Below are 16,157 nucleotides of genomic sequence, written 5' to 3'. Positions count from 1 at the left end.
AAGTTTATGAATTAGCTAGAAAAGATGAACACAGAGCTCAGTATCATTGGAATTCAACTTTCAAAAGTTACTTTCAGACTGTTTTTTCAACTTAAAACGTTGCCAGTATTACCTAGGTGACATTATCAAGGTCAGGAAAAATCATGTAGCTTTGCAGGTTTGCAAAGCTAAGAATAAGCTAAGAATAAGCTAAGTTACAAGCAAAATCCCAACTTTGATATGGTTCCTACTCAAAACCTACCCCTCAATGGGGAGACCAGGAAAGGTAACTCCTGAATGGGGACATGGGGTTGGGGTGGAGGGGAGGCTTAGAAAAATGCAACTGCTAACGTTTCCCTGGGTTGAGTTTTCCTCAGTAAACAGTAGACCCTGGGAAACATAACAGGTTCTGAAAACTTAATTTTGATGACTCTGGACGTCAGAGAAACAGCCAGCTGAATCAGTTCCCTCTTGGGTGGCTGATTATCTCAAGTCATAGGTAATGGTCCAGCTGCTTTTGCTTGGTTCTAGAGAGTTCTAGGTTGGCCAGGACCCATCCATTTAGTACATCCCTAAGTAGACACTTCTATCTGCAGCCCTGAACACCAGAGTTCCACTAAAGGCCTCAAATTAAAGGCCCGTGATTGGGCTTACAACTTTGTATGGTGTGCAAGGGTATTCCAAGGAGTTGGCGTGGAAGAGGGTCAAAGGTCACAGCCAGTAAGTATATAGTGGCCAGCTTTCTGTACGTATAACATCATCTTGCTTAACAAGCCTCAAACGCCTGATTCTGCGGTAGCATTCATCTGCAACTAGACAAGAGGCCCCCCCCCCGCCATCTTTAGAATTTGGGGAGCGGGTGGTGTTTGTTTTCTGCAACCACAATCACCCTTATCTGTCTGAAGATGTTTCCAAAGGCTGACAACAGGCCCCTTTCAGAAGCTCGGTAGGAAAAGTATTAACAGTTGGAAACATGTCAGCTGCCGTATGGAGGAAGCAAAGCCCAGGCCTGGTTTCTCTGGCCTCGGTGATAACTTGGGCCGCCGCAGCCTGGGCGAAGCTGGTGTTTGGAGCCGTGGAGACGGAGCGCGGCTCGGAGGAGGGCCCCTGCTTTTCAGAGTTGAAACAGGAGCCCTCTGAGAGAAAGAGATATTGCATGTGGCTTCCCTGATGCCTCGGAGGGCGACGTGGATGACACAGCATCAGCCGTGCCATCGCGGGGTGGGGACGCGGTAGCGGCCCGTTGGGGGCAAGGCAGCCCCCGCTTCAGCATCAGCTGTGGAGTGTGGGGAAGGGAAGGTGACAAAAGCCAAGTCAGCAGTGAATTTGTTGGATGGAGAGTACGCTCCTAGGGCGACAGCCCCAGAGCGAGAAGGACCGGCCCTGGGAGAGAAACAGCCCGAAGTTGGGGGCGGGGTGAAGCGCCAGTTCCTTAATCTCTCGCCTCATCGTCGGCTAGTCCCACCTGGATGCAGAGCGAGGACCGCGGAGAGGGAACCGCACGGGTGGGGTTCACCCTCCCGTCTGCCTCTGAGAGCAAGAGGGGCGGCGCCGGGCCAGGCACTCCCCCGCCCCCCACGGCACCCCCTCCCGGCCAACGAGGCGCCCCTCTTGCGCTTCCCAGGCATCAATGCCTTTCCCTGTCCTCCGTTAAAATAGTGAAACAAACCACCGAGCGAAGTGATGGAAGGCCAGGGGCGGGGAGTCGCCCGCAGTGAGGGGCCGGAGGGGAGGGGGCGCGGTGGTCCAAGAGGGTGGCCGGCCGGCGATCGCTGTGCGGGTCGGACGGCGCTCAGCTGCGGCCGCCAAGACCCTTCCCCCGGGGCTGCCCGGCCCTCCCCTGGCCCGGGGCGCCTGCGGAGGGCGTGGGGCAAACCTGGGGCTGCGGTGGGGGTGGGGTGGGGGACTGCACCTCCATCCATCCCGGGATGGAGACTGCGGTCACCCCGCTAAAATCGGGCCGGGGGCTGCGGTGGGGACCGGCGGGTACCGCGGTCCGCCCGCCCCCCCCCCAGCCCGAGCGCCGCCGCCGCCGCCGCTCAGTAACACGTCCCCAGGAGACTCGCAGGAACAACACGTGATGTGTCTACTTATCAGGGGGAGAGGGGGAGAGCGAGTCTCCGAGCGTGCGGGCGAGGAAGCGGGGCGGGGGGCCGAGGCGGGGGCCGGGACGACGGCTGGGGCTCCGGGGTCGCCTGCTCCTCGCCCACCTCCCTCCCTGTGGGAGAAGAGGAGGAGGGGAAGTGACTGCGGAGTTGATGAACTTTGCACATCCAGAAACGCCATTTTGATTCCTTTTCCGGAACAAGTTTGCATCTCTCCTCGTTCTCTCCCCGAAGCCCACCGGTCCCCACCGCATCATGCCTGGGAGCCAAGCGCCCTGCCCGGCCGTAAGTACGCGCCCGAGGTTCCGGCTCGCGGTCCTTGGGTGGCAGCGAGATGTCTGGGGCTGAGCGGGAGCGACCTTTTAAAGAACTTTTGGGGATGGGGAGGGTGAAGTCTGCAGAGCGCGTTGTACTTTTTAAACTCAGCGTTTCCCGGAGCCGAGGACCCGAGCGCCCCACGCCGCGCTACGTGCGCTCGGGGCGGTGGGGCCGGCCTGGGATGAGCTGGGCAGCCCTCTCCCCTCCGGCTGCGCGCCGGGCCGCTCCTCCTCCTCCTCCTCCTCCCCCCCCTCCTCCCCTTCCTCCGCTCCTTTTCCCCTTCCCGAGCCGCCGGCCCTGCCAACCAGCTCCCAGCGCGAGCCGCCGCGGCCGCTGCAGCGCCCCGCCGCCAGGACCTGATGCGCATCCATATTAGCCGTCCGAGCGCAGGAATCCGGCCCGACCCGCGCCGCCGCACCCGCCGCGGAATTTATTTTTAACCAGCACCGCGGGGACTCGGATGGTGCGCGCACCGCCGGCCAGAAACATCTTCCCAGCGCTGCTCTCCATCTTCCGCCCTCTCTCCCCCGACATCCTCCCCCCCATGTGGGAGGGGAAACTTTTCTCCTACATACTTTCGAGTCCCTCTCGGGCCGAGGAGCGCGGAGATGACGGCGCCCGCCCGCCGCCGCAAGGTATCCGGGGGTGCCCGCTCGGGGTGCCCGCCTGGGGTGCTGGCTCGGGGGTGCCCGCCGGGGCCGCGCGGTGGGAGCATCCGCCGCGCCCTGCTCTGCGGACTTTGATCCTCCCGGGCGGACGGCGCCGGCCGGGAGGGGGCCGCGGGCAGCCCAGTGCCCTCGCCGTCCCCGGCTCGTGGCTGGTGGTCGCGCCGACCACCGCCCCCGGGTGACTGGGCGGGGGGGGGGGGGTCGCGTCCGCGCGTATTGTTCCCTTGCCCTTCCGTTGGCGGTGTACGTGTTTTCGTGGGAGCCATCGGTGTGGAGCGGAGCCTGCATCGCGGGGGCGGGGGGGGGACCTCGGCGCCCGGCGCCGTCACGAGCACAGGAAGGAGGCCGGGAGCATCCGAGGCGGGGCTGCCGCCGGGGCCCGCTTCGCCGCCCAGCTGTGGAGCGCGCTCGGAAACTTTTGTCCGCTGCCCGCTGGACCAATTTTTTTGCGAGTTGTGGGTCTTCTCTGTCTCCTCCTGTCCCGGCCCCGCAGAGCCGAGCAGGGGCGCGGGGGGGGGGCGTCGAGGGGCTGAAGACCCAGTGAGCCCCCCAGCCCCCCGCCTCGGCCCGGTCCCCCGCGCCCCCTCCCCGCTCGCGGTCTCTTAGGAAACTGCGACCTTAATGGTTGCTAAGGAGCAGGGGAGGTCCTTGCAGTCGCCAGCCCCCTCCCTGGAAGCGGCGTGTGTTCTGGACGGGGCCGAGGGTCGCGTCGAGGATGTGGGGACTCGCTCCCCGCCGCCCGCGGGGCCCGGGAGGCGCGTGAGTGAGGGGCGCGGCGGCCGAGCCCACTTCTCGGTGGGGTCACTTTTCTTTTCCGGCGGGGTCGGGGGGGGGGGCGGGCAGAGGAGGGGCGCGGGGACCGGCCGGCGGGCGGGCGGGTTGACAGGCGCCGCGTGCAGCTCGCGTCCAGCGTCCGCGGTGCATCCGCGATGGGTTATAAAAGAGCAGGAAAGTATTTCTCCTTGCTCAGCAGATTTGCCCTCCCTCGCTCCTTACTGGTTAGAAGATAGAACGTGAGCCCAGATCCGGACGAGCAGTTCACATTCCATTACGAAATTCTACACGGCTTCAGAGCCAGCAGCAGGACACATTCGGGGCACTTTGGAGTTTTCTCGGCTTCTCTTTTGGGGATGGTGGTGGTGGAGAGAGATAGGAAGGTGAATAAAAAATATCACTTTGGGATACGCTGAAAAACCTGTCCGATGGTTTTCACCAGAAGAAAAGTTCACCCCGTGCTTGCTTTAGCGTTTAGGTTTAAAAGCCAGTGGAAATAAAGTTTGCCCGTTGGATAGGGATGCTGGAAATAGCGAGGTATTTCTGTCTTGAAGAGGAGGCTTGAGGTGATTTGTGCAAAGGCTGAGTTGTTCGCGTGCATCCCATATTTTTGAGGTCGTTTTCTTTTAGATAGGCAGTGGTGTGTGCATGCGCGAGTGTATTCTGAAGTAAATTTAATTGACGTGGAAAGTGGAGAAAAGGGAACTGCAAAGAAAAGAATGTTTTTTGTTTTGTTTGGGGGGTTTTGTTTTTGTTTTTGTTTTTCTTCTCCCCATGGCCCTTAGAAGCATCCTCTAGGTCTGGTGCCTTTTTGAGTAGGCAGGTGTGGGTCTAAGACATAATGTAACCCGGAAGTCTTAAGTTAGAGGCTGAAGTCTTGGCTGAAACTTCTTTTTTTCTCTCGCTTTCTTTTTTTAAACGTTTAGTTCTTCCTTCAAGAGTCACACAGGACTTTTGAAGGAATGGGTTCAAATTATTCTTCAAGCAATTTATGCAAAGGTGAGCCACTACCCTTTGGAGGGCGCTTTTGGGTACCGCTGATGGATCTTGCTTTGATGTGTTTTGAGCTTTGGTTACACTGATGAATTAAACATTTGAATGGCTTTTATCAAGTTTTAAATGTGTGAAAAAACACCTTCCTTCCCACTCCCCCCCACTTTTACAAAAGAAAGGGAGAGCCCTTTGATTTGGTTATTTGTTTACGTTGTGGTCCATTTTAGGTTGTTAATGAACTTGCACTGTTTTACAATTCTTAAAAATACTGCTAAACAGGTTGCATTTTAGGATGTTTTGTGTTTAAAGAGGATTTGCCTGTTATGTGATACTCTCAAGAAACGCTGCTGACGTGTACTGTTCTATGGCATATCATTCTCTGCGTTTTTCTAGATACCACTTTTTTTCTCACCAGAAATTCAGAGCCTCAGCCCTTATGGCAGAGACGAGTGTTTGTTGTGTGATGGGGAAGATGGGTCTGACTCAGCTGGCACAGGTGGGGCATCCATTCCTAACTATCTGCATCATCTAACAAACGACCTTTTGATGGAAGGGTCTTTTATTTTAGAAGGAGGAAAATAAACCTACCTAGTTTAGTCGGCATGCCATCAACAGTTATCGATTGGTTGGTTCCCTGCTGTGTGCCGGGCCCTACGTAGGTGCCATTATGTGGCTTGCATTTTTACTCAATTTTGAACTGCTGTGCTGGTCCACTTGCTAGGATCAGTTTCGAAGTTTTTGCTAGCTGTGTTATGCTCAGTTGTTAACGTCGTTTATTATCTTCAGTGAAGGAAATTTCCTGGTTAAGGAAGCTAAGAAAAAATTCTACCCTTCTAGGGTTTTGTATGGCATAATTAATATAAATTGTAACTCCTACAGAAATCGATTAAACGTGCTCCCTAGAAGTAGTCAGAAGTGAATCCATTTGATGTTTCTATTCATTATCCTTTTGAAAAGTAGGTGGTGCTTAAAAGGTCATAGGATAAGGGTTGCTAAGCAGCTAAACAGAAGGATGCTAAAATTAACCAAAGCATTTTTGAAAGGGAGTCTTTCCCTGTTTTACATTATTTAACTGGATTGAATTAATTTCTGAATTCTCCATGTCCTTTGACCTAGGAAAGTAGGATGTTAATTTTGTTTTGTTTTTGTTATCACATTTAAATAATCTCTCTTTTGTAAGTGTCTTTTAATTGAAGTTCATGCTCTCTGACCAACTCTGGTGTCAGATGGCAGCTTGTCTGAGTGGACTTCTTCCCTGCTACCTGTGTGTTCCGGTTAAATCCTCCCAAGGAAATGCGTGTGTAACATCACCTTATTTCATTTATTAATAACAGATTGTTCCGTTCGTTTTGGAAAACCTACCTAATCCATGAAGTGATGTCTCGTTTTGCTCTGTATTTAACAGTTTTGTATTCAAAAGATAGACATGCAATAGAGTACCAATGGAACGAAGGCAGTATAGTCTCCTGATCACAGGACAACGGTCTTCTTCCCCCTTTACTGAGATTAGATTAAGTTTTGATAGGGCTCCTCCTTTTCACTCCACCTCCCCACCTCAGTTTATTTCAGAACACTTTGTAATACCTTTTTGAAAGTAATTACATTAGGTGTAGAGTATCTTTGGAACCAAGTGTTGGAAGGCAGCACTTTAAGGACCTTGGCGTTTTCCAGTGAGATAAAAGGGTTGCAGCCTAACCGAAGCCATGGTTACTAACCATCCTCTCTTGGTGGAAAGGCAAGCTCACTCTAACTCAGAAGTTTCCCTTCCTCGGGGTTCCTTGTGCACATCTGACCTACTGAACAGGCAAAGTTGAGTAATGTTTTTTATAGCCAAATATAATTAAGAAATTAGATGGGCTTTTGGGGGGTGTGGGGGAAGGAGGCAGGGTAAGTGAGTTTTCTCTCTCTCTTTTAGCCTTAGAAAGGGGGTTTTGAGTAGAAATAGCTATGGCTGGCTTCAAAAAGCAAGGGTCAGCCTGTGATTTCCACGCCCTTGGGGGCCTCCCCATAAATCAGAGGTAGAAGGTGTACCATATGAAACACAGAGGCAGGCATACGGTGTGCTTTCGGAAATGCATCACTTATTTTGCATTTCCCCTGCTCCCGTGGAAGGCAGAATACAGAGAGGAAAACCATCTGCGTTGTTTTCATGGTGACCGAGGAGGGAGAGTGAGGAAGCTGGGCCGCGAGGGTGACGGACTTTTTCCTTTTCTGTTCGTTGTCCTCTGGGACAGGGTCACCACCGTGCTGGTCTCTGTCTCCCGCGTCCCCTTCCCTGGGTGTCCCTGTCCGAGTGTAGCTGGCTTTGGTTGGTGGAGATGGCGGGGTGGGGGTGGGGGCGGAGATGGCGGGGTGGGGGGAGCCTGGGAGGAGGGCGCAGGGAGCTCCCCCTTCCAGCTGCTGGTGCATCTTGTTTCTGATGGTACTTCGGGCACAGGTGAGCCAGTCCGTCCGTCCATCAATAAAGGTGGCTGTCAGTGAGTAGGTGCTTTAGACAAAAGAAGTGGGAGAGGGTGGAGACTGTTTGTTCAGTGTGATTCAAGCAAGCCGTGCTAATAGAACTTGAAAGCCTCTGTAAAGTCCCCGCGTCTGGGTACGGGCTACTCCTGCGGCCCTTTCAGACTCGGGGAGGGCGGGTGGTCCCGATGGGGTGGCGAAAGCCCAGTCAAAAGCCCCACCACATTCTTTGTCAGCCAGCCAGACTGCAGAGAAAAAGTCTCAGTGGGGGTAATTAGATAAAGCTTTTAAATGGCTCTATTTGTTTTTCCCCTGGCTAGCTTGGTATCTCATCTCTTCTAGCCGCTCTTTCAGAGACTGCGGGGTAAGATGGCTTTACGAATGTTGGAGGCTTTCAGTGGTTTCACTACTTGTGAAATTTCATTTGTCATCAGGGCAGACTCTGGACAAAGTTAACTGCACCCTGCTTTTGTGAAGGCCTTGAACAAAGCTTCGAATTTGATCCTCAGAGCAGCATGGGTGAGGGCTGGGTGGGTGTATTAACCCATTTTCCAGCTGTGCCAACTTCCACCCGGTGGCTGGAAATAAATCAGGCCCAAGACCCAGAACACCCAGCCCCAGCCTCAGTCCAAACAACACCTGCTTTTTCAAGTCAGCTTGGCCTCAGAAGACAGAGCATTAAATATACAGGGCCTGTTTATCTGTGTGTGTGCTTTTTAAATGAGACCAAATCCTTTCACAATAATGCTGTGGTTGAATTGGAAGATGTAAGGCAAGACTTTTTAGCCTTTGCCGGCATTTCTCTTGATGAACGTGATTATTTCCGTAGGTTTTATAGGCATTTTTTATCAGTAGGTTTTCTACCTCGTGGGATCATTGTAAGGATAAAATAAATGTCCCAGAAAGTCAAAATCTATATATGGAAGAAAGTGGTGTATTTTAAGCTCAGGAAGCTTTGTGGGTATCCACTCTGGATTTGCTTTCCAGAATTGTGCACAACTCCGGTACTCAGGCAGAGTTTATGTTTGCTTCGAGCGCCTGGAGACAAACAGGCTAGCAAATTCTTCCTCATGGAGTTCACTTAGGGATGGATTTTAAGGGAAAGGCAGGTGGTAAGCTTTGGATGCCCCCTTTACAGCAGTAGTTCTCAGCTTGGGGGTTCCCCGCCCCCGGGGGCATCTGGCGAAGTCTGGAGACACTTTTGATTGCCTTGCTGCGGGGGAGGGGTGCGACGGGCCTTCAGTCGGTGGAGGCCAGGGGTGCCCCCGCCCATCCCACAATGCATCTGAAGGCCCCACAGCCAAAGGATTATCCAGTCCCGAATGTCAGTGGCTGGAGGGTAAGAAAGCCTGCTTTAAAGGTACGGGAGTCAAGGCCTGTGTCACGTGTGCAAGCCGCCTGGCGTTCTCACTGTGCTGCACGTGGCATATTTGGGGATCTGGAATTTCGTAGCGCGAGTAAGCTCTCCTTACAGGCCTGTAAGGTGCCGTGGTTGGCAGGTTCAAGGTTTCACAGAAGATTGGGGGGGTTGGGGAGAACATTTAAGTGGTGTTACGTACATTTGAAAAGCCTGCAGTAAATAAAAGTTCCAGGGCTCTTCTGCTTCTAAAACAAGCCAGATACATTGGCCCTGGGGAGCTGCTCTGGTGGGTGGCACTTCTTCACGTATTTAGGCAACCAGCTCCGGCGCTGCCATCTGCCACTTCTACCTCGTGTTTGAAGTTATGTGGAGGGTACCCCCATACCCCCCTATTTTTTCGCTCAGTGTTTGAATCAGCCCTTACTTGCTTGGCAGTTAATGGTTTTTGCCCTTGTAGTCTCCCCTGTTTTGTTCTCTTAAGTTTTTGCAAAGTTCTTACGTAACTCTCCACCTTTTTAAAAAAATTTATTTTTAATTAATTAATTTAGTTTTCTGGCTGCGTTGGGTCTTTGTTGCTGCACGCGGGCTTTCTCTAGTCGCGGCGAGTGGGGGCCGCTTCTTCATTGCGGAGCGTGCGCTTCTCACTGCAGTGGCTTCTCTCGTCGCGGAGCACGGGCTCTAGGTGCGCGGGCTCAGTAGTTGTGGCTCGCGGGCTCTAGAGGGCAGGCTCAGTAGTTGTGGCGCACGGGCTTCATTGCTCCGCGGCATGTGGGATCTTCCCGGCCCAGGGCTCGAACCCGTGTCCCCTGCGTTGGCAGGTGGATTGTTAACCACAGCGCCACCAGGAAAGCCCTCTCCACCCTTTTTGTAGGGCAGGGTCGGGAGCCCGGTCTTCTGTCCGTGTATCTATCTCCTCTTGAGCAGGTGGCCCGCAGGCTGCTGCTTTACCAGGGAAGGGTGGGGAGGGATCAAGGGAAGAGACCGTGGTGATTTTATGTTTTGGAGACTTGTGGACCTCAGATGCACGGAAACGTAGTTGATTGAAAGAAAAAGAAAATGTGGTATACAGACGTTAAACTGCATTTCCTCGGACCAGACATGTCTAGGACTGTGGCAGGAGCCATCTTTTAGCCACAGGTGCCACTTGCCTGACCCTTGTCCTGGTCCACCCCACCCCCCATCTTACAGGCAGGAGGCGAGGAAGAAGCTTTGGAGCAAGAAGAAAAGGCAGGAAGAGAGGGGGATGATTCCAGAGCGGTCTGGGCTCCCACTTACCTCAGAGAAATGTTTAACGCTTACAGGCAGCTTTTTAAAATCCTCACCCGAGGACAGACTGTCAGGGTCCCGTTCACGTCCCTCCGGGCTGATGGTGTCAGTGACCTGGTTGGAAGCTGGCTTCGCCAGCCCACGCCTGGTGTAGTAAGAGCTGTGCTTCTGGTGCTTTGCTGCCCTCTCCTCCAGCCTGTACACTGGGCGGTCCCTGCTCCCCCTCTCCATTTACAGCTTTTGCCAGGCTGGGGATCACCTGCAGGTGCGTTGGAGGGAAGTTGCAGGAAGAAAAGTCTCTCTCCCACTTCTAGAAGGTGAGCCGAAACTCACCATCCACCCAGCCTCCCAGGCGAGTCCCTGACTCTGGTCTGGTCTCTCTCTCAGCTGCCAGCGGTGACCAGACCCTCCTCGAAACCCTGGTCCAGTCTGACTCTGCTGTTGCCTGCTCCACTGTCCTGGCCCAGGCCCTCAGCATGTCACAAGCGCCTCCCAAGTCAATTTTCTGCCCCCTTTGTCTTCCTCCTCCAGCCTGCCCCCCACTCGGCTTGAACACTATAGCTGCACATGGGGTTTGCCTGCTGCTGAAAAACATCTCACGGCCCCCTGTTGTCCGCAGGAAGAAATCCAAACTCCTCAACTTGGCACACGAGGACCTCCACCGGCAGCTCCCAGACTGTCTTCCTAGTTTTCGCCCTCCTCACTCTCCCCCCAGGCCACTGCCACACTGAAGGAGTTCGTCCCGCTTCTGCTTTTCCGTGCAGTGTTCATTCTGTTTTGTCCCCGTCCCCTTCTCCTTGCACACAGCATTTCTCAACTCTTCTTTCAAGACCCGTCTCAAATACCGCCACTTGCAGGGAGAATCGGGTCCTCCATCCAGAATAACCCTCACCCCATCTGGCCGGTCTGTCTGTCGTAATTTACCTGTTGGCATGTTTTCCCCACCTGGAGAATAGGCAGCAACCTCAAATCATATTTTTCCATCTTCTGTACTTAGCTCAAGGGTTGCCTAGTTGATGCTTATTCAGTAATTATTGTTGGATCCATTTTCGAATATAAAAAACCCAGAGTTTTTCTGAAGAGGTGCAGGTTATTTTTGGAGAAGAGCACATATAATTTGGAAGCTAAGTCCTAAATATCAGTACAAATTAAGAGAAGGAAACAGAAGTAAACTATTGTTTTCCAGCAGACCCATCCTGCAGAAATTGGGTGCTAAGTGCCCACTGGTGGGAAAGCATTTTGAATTACAGAAATTTTAAAATAAAAGTTTGCTCAGCTCAATTTACTCAAAATTAAAGAGGAAAAAAAAAGTTGTTAATGTCTGATTGCACTAAAAGCTGCCGCACTGGGGCCCTTACTAATTATAACCACTTTTCATGGCTCTTGGTTTGAAGTTTATATTTAAATAGGAGAGATGAGCACACAGATCAAAGACCAAAATCATTTCTGAGCTCCGATGTGTGGGCCGCTTTCTCTGCTTAGTTACATTTTTGTTTCATTAGTGGTATGAGTTAATAGGAGTGTTGGTCCGTGTATAATTTAACCTTTCCTTTTTTCTGTAACTCCTTGGATTTAAAATAAAGTGCAAACCAGAAACCTACAGGGTACAGATCTTGCTTTATTTGTATTTGTGCACGCAATATATGTATGTACATGATGGAAGTTGATTATAGATCGTATTTACAGAAAGAATCATTTTCACTGTTTTAGGGGAGGTTCCTTTATGCTGAGACTTCATAGTTAAAAAAAAACCCAGGGCTTCCCCGGTAGTGCAGTGGTTGAGAGTCCACCTGGCGATGCAGGGGACGCGGGTTCGTGCCCCGGTCCGGGAAGATCCCACGTGCCGCGGAGCGGCTGGGCCCGTGAGCCATGGCCACCGAGCCTGCGCGTCCGGAGCCTGTGCTCCGCAACGGGAGAGGCCACAGCAGTGAGAGGCCCGCGTACTGGAAAAAAAAAAAAAAAAAACAGAATACACAAAATCATCTCAAAATCTTTTCTTAACTTTCTTCTAAAAGAGGTACCTATGTCTTCAGAAATAGGGGAGATACCATAAGGATGGGGTGAGGGAGAGGCGTTTTGCTTATGGGTCCTTTTATACCTTTATGTTTGTAACTATGTGGATAGGTTTCCTTTTCGAATAAGGAATTACCATTTTTTTTTCTTTTTAAATTGGAAGGTCCTGGTATCCTTTATACGAGATAAAATCCTAGTTGATTAAAAGTACATTATTGCTATCTTTAAATATTCCTTGATGTGCTTACCTGATAACTAGAGTTTAGGCTCAGATTTGGCAGATATATTCAAATATAATATTCCAACTTCATCTTATTTCTGAGGAGGCTTGTATATGTTCCTCTCTGATGTGAAAAACCGATTTTTTTAAAAAGCCATTTTCTCTTCCACTTTAGGGCTTTTCATTGTTTTGAGGGATAGTAATATAAAATTGGTTAGTAAGCATCTCAAACGGGTTTTCACGACTTGGTAAGTTAAACTTATATTGGATCAAACTGTCCTACTTAAAAATTTAAACCAAGTCTAATTTAAAGGAGGCTCAACTTGCTCGTCTCTAAATTAAGTTTGTTTTTAAATCATGAAAATAATGTTTCTGAAAACCATTTGTAGTTGGAGAGCTTAGTAAAGCTTTACAACCCTCTTTTTCTAAAATACTGTATCAAGTTGGATTCAGTATCAGATTCAGTCTCCTGTTGGAAAACAGGCACTTTTCTGCCCCCAAATTTGAAAACCTCATAGTGGGTTTTTTTTTTTTTTTAAACCACTTATAGATCTTTATTTATTCCACACATTTGAATTACAACGATGGGATGGCAGTAATAAACACCCAGGGTACTAGTATGAGAAAGAGAGACAGTTGCTAGCTTCCCAGACGTGGAAAGAGACACAGGACCACTAAGTCGTTTCCATCTGTGCTGGGTGTTAAGTATGACAAGAGCATGTGACATGCGCTGTGGGGGAGGGGAGGAGGATGCTGAGAGGCAGGTGGAGGGGGCGTCCCCCCCAGAGCGGCCCCTGAGCTACAACGTGAAGAGAAGGAGAGTTGAAGCACGAGCAGCCGCTGCTGAGGCCCTGAGGCTGGAGGGGAGCGGTGTGGAGGAGGAACAGACCCAGGCGGGTGACAGGCATGGCGAGCCGGACGGGCTCCCTGTAGCTCACAGGTATTTGGAGCTTTCCCTTGAGAACTCTGGGAAGCCTTGCAGGGTGTTAGGCCAAGGACTGGCAAGACGAGATTTGCATTTTTAAAGATCACTCCTGCCCAGAGTGGAGAATAAACTCGAGTAGAAGGAAGTGACTGGTTTACCTTCGGTTTGCAAGATCGTGGAGAAGGGTGGTTTTGCACAACTTTTGAAAAGCGGTGGTGGCTCAGGGTGGGGGGCAGTGGAGGTGGGGAGCCTGGGGGGGTTTGACAGAGATGGAGGCCGGAGGAAGGATTTGAGGCTGGCTGGGGGGTGGGATGGAGGACGGGCCCGATGAGTTCCAGGTCTCAGGCTTCCGTGGCTGGTGGCTGGCGGCTGGCGGTGCCTTTCTCTGAGATCAGATCTCGGGATAAAGCAAGGTTTATGAACCAGGTACGTTCCCTACCCTTCAAAGAAGTTATGTTTGTGACTTTTATCAGCATTTTCTCTACTTGTACTGCTCTCATTGGTCAAAACATACTATTCCTGGCATGGATAATGCATGGAAAGGACTTCTATAAAAGTGAGAAACAGAAGTTAGGTTCTTACTTATGGCTTCCTTCTCCCCTCTCCGCCCCTCCTCTTCCTTTCTTTCTCTCCTTTAAATTTCCTGAGGCCAAAAGGAACACGGAAGAGTTCTCCTCGATGGCCTGAGCTTCTGAATGGTTTTCAGATGAGGCATACAACTAAAAATCTTAAGCGCATTTAAGTTTCTGTTTGTTTTAGTGATGCTTTATCTCTTTGACTCGTGAGCCTGGGGCCCAGGGGCAGAGGCTCTGGGGTAAGAACCAAGGTGGGACTCTCAAAATTGCCCCTGCCTTCTGCTTAAGAGGGTCGGAACTCCTCTCCTGACCTGATTTTCCAACTTATTTCTTAGTTGCTCAGGGTTCACTGGTGTTCTGAATGTCTTAGAACGACAGCAGTGTTTTGCTTGACCAGTAATCTGTGTGAAAACAAAGTTCCTTCAGTAAACACAATGTGCTGTGTATCTCCTTTGGGTGCCAAAGGAAGAGACTTCATCCTTCCACGGGGATGGTCTCCACCCAGCCACGGACCCGCCTGTGTTTGAACATCTCTGGTGATGGCCGACCTGCTCCCCATCGCCCCAAGGCAGCCCTTTGGGGTTTTACTGCGTTAATTGACTTTTTTTTCCTCAAGGCAAACAAAATCTTTGTGGAATGAGCTAGAAAGTGGCGTGTTTTCCGCTGAGTTGGTAAAAACTTGGAGCTGGAGCGCAGGCCCGCTGCCTTGTGCAATCTGATCCCCAGAGAGCCCTGTGGGGAGTGCCACCGTCCTTACTTCCTCCTGTACTGGAACTCCTGCTTCACGGAGGGGGTTGGAGAGGTCCTGCCTCGCTTGTCCTTGTGAGCTGGGACACCTTCCTGAAATCATCTTGCAAGGAAGCATTAGCAGTGCTCCCGGATTTAGGTAAAGCTGTTCTCTGACGTCATACAAATGACTCATCAAAACTTCAGGTGAGCCCCAGCCTGCTTCCCCAGACGCTTCTCTGTTGATATGGGGTCAAGACTGACCCAGGTAACCCGACCACCGGCCCCCAGAGAGCGCCGTCCACCTTGGGGAGAGTATGATTTAACGTCTTGGGTTGAAAAAGCACGCGTGTTCCCGCATCACCTCAGCCTCACATCCCATTCGTAACAGATGGCACGCTTTATTCCAGCCCTCCATCTGATAAGATGAGCTGATGAGGTGGAGAAGAGCTCAACAGGGACCTTGCCCCTCCGCTTCTTTCTAGCTGAAGCAGCTTGGTGAGGGGATGGTGGGACAGGAGCTCGAGAAACTGGGTTTACGCATCTTTTTGGAAAATTTAAACCTTAAGGTACAGTTGCACACAACGCGGTCAGTCCCTCACCTCACCGTGACCCAAGCAGAAGCGTGGACTTGGAGATCTAATACGTTTGTGACAAAAATAGCTCACTAGGGATGGCCTTGTAGTAAGTGTCCAGAATTGGTGTGGGTAGTAATGTTCAGTAGCCAGTTTCTGGTGACAAAGGTGTGTATCTTATATAAGCTCGCTTTCAGATAACCCACCCCTAACTGCTAGGTGGTGGTGACAAGTCACGCTATCTGTCGGGTAATTTTTTTCTTGAAACGGTTGTGTATTCAATCCCCGCTGTTGGTTCTTGAAGGGCTCGGGGATGGTCAAATGATTACACTTAGCGAACGCGGCCAAAATGGCCTGGCAGCTTTATTTCACTGTTTTATCTCTATGGCAGATGGAATTCGGGGGGGGGGGCTCCTTTGGTCGGCTTGTCTCTGGGAAGTCAGGTTGCCCTGTTGCCACCTGTATCTGCAGAAAAGGGGAAGACACAGAAATCCAGCCGCAAACAGCAGAAACTATGACCTGGTTATTCATATGATAAACGACTCTACCGAGAGTGCAATTAAATATGGTCAGCGGACCTTTGAATTACAGACTGCCCTCGATGAAAAGCATCACTAGTCAAAGCCCACCTGTATTCGCTTTATATCAGATAAACCAGATGTTGTCTTTTCAGTTTCTTTTCTGCCCGTGTTGGACTTCATCCATGTATGACTCTTAAGTCAAAAATCTCAAGTTATGGGCTTCCCTGGTGGCGCAGTGGTTGGGAGTCCGCCTGCTGATACAGGGGACACGGGTTCGTGCCCCGGTCCGGGAGGATCCGACGTGCCGCGGAGCGGCTGGGCCCGTGAGCCATGGCTGCTGAGCCTGCGCATCCGGAGCCTGTGCTCCGCAACGGGAGAGGCCACAGCAGTGAGAGGCCCGCGTACAGAAAAAAAAAAAAAAAAATCTCAAGTTATTGCCCCGTTTCACCCTCTTAAGGTTGCTAGGCTTTTCATCTGGGAGAACTGTCACCGCGAGAGTGGTGGAGGAAGCAGTCACGTGAGCTAAGGTCATCGAGCACGTACCAGTTATGTCCCTGTCCTGAATTCTTGATGTGGGTCATCTCGTTCATTCCTCACACCAGCTCTTTGCCCCCCGTGATGCAGGTACAGTGATTATCCCCGTTATTCCGAGGAGGAAACTGAGACCCAGCGAGGCAGCCAG

At 51.6% G+C, this 16,157-nt stretch overlaps 1 protein-coding gene across 5 annotated transcripts in view; it reads left to right on the top strand.

Moving 5' to 3' along the window:
- RREB1 (ras responsive element binding protein 1) overlaps positions 1 to 16,157 on the top strand; it is a 187,807-nt gene that overhangs the window by 45,375 nt on the left and 126,275 nt on the right. For 3 of the 5 annotated variants that reach the window (XM_067006799.1, XM_059076744.2, XM_059076740.2), the window contains exon 1: positions 2,087 to 2,369. The exons of 1 other annotated variant lie outside the window; for it this stretch is intronic. The gene's annotated coding sequence lies outside the window, so the exon portion shown is untranslated. Of the gene's footprint in view, positions 1 to 2,086; positions 2,370 to 2,775; positions 3,038 to 16,157 lie in introns of those variants that run through there. One more of the 5 variants, XM_059076742.2, reaches the window with a different exon arrangement.

This window comes from Kogia breviceps, chromosome 10 (genome assembly GCF_026419965.1).
Source record: "Kogia breviceps isolate mKogBre1 chromosome 10, mKogBre1 haplotype 1, whole genome shotgun sequence".
Classification (NCBI taxonomy): Eukaryota; Metazoa; Chordata; class Mammalia; order Artiodactyla; family Physeteridae; genus Kogia; species Kogia breviceps.
Note: the sequence above shows the minus strand (reverse complement) of the source record. Positions and strands in the feature narration are given on the sequence as shown.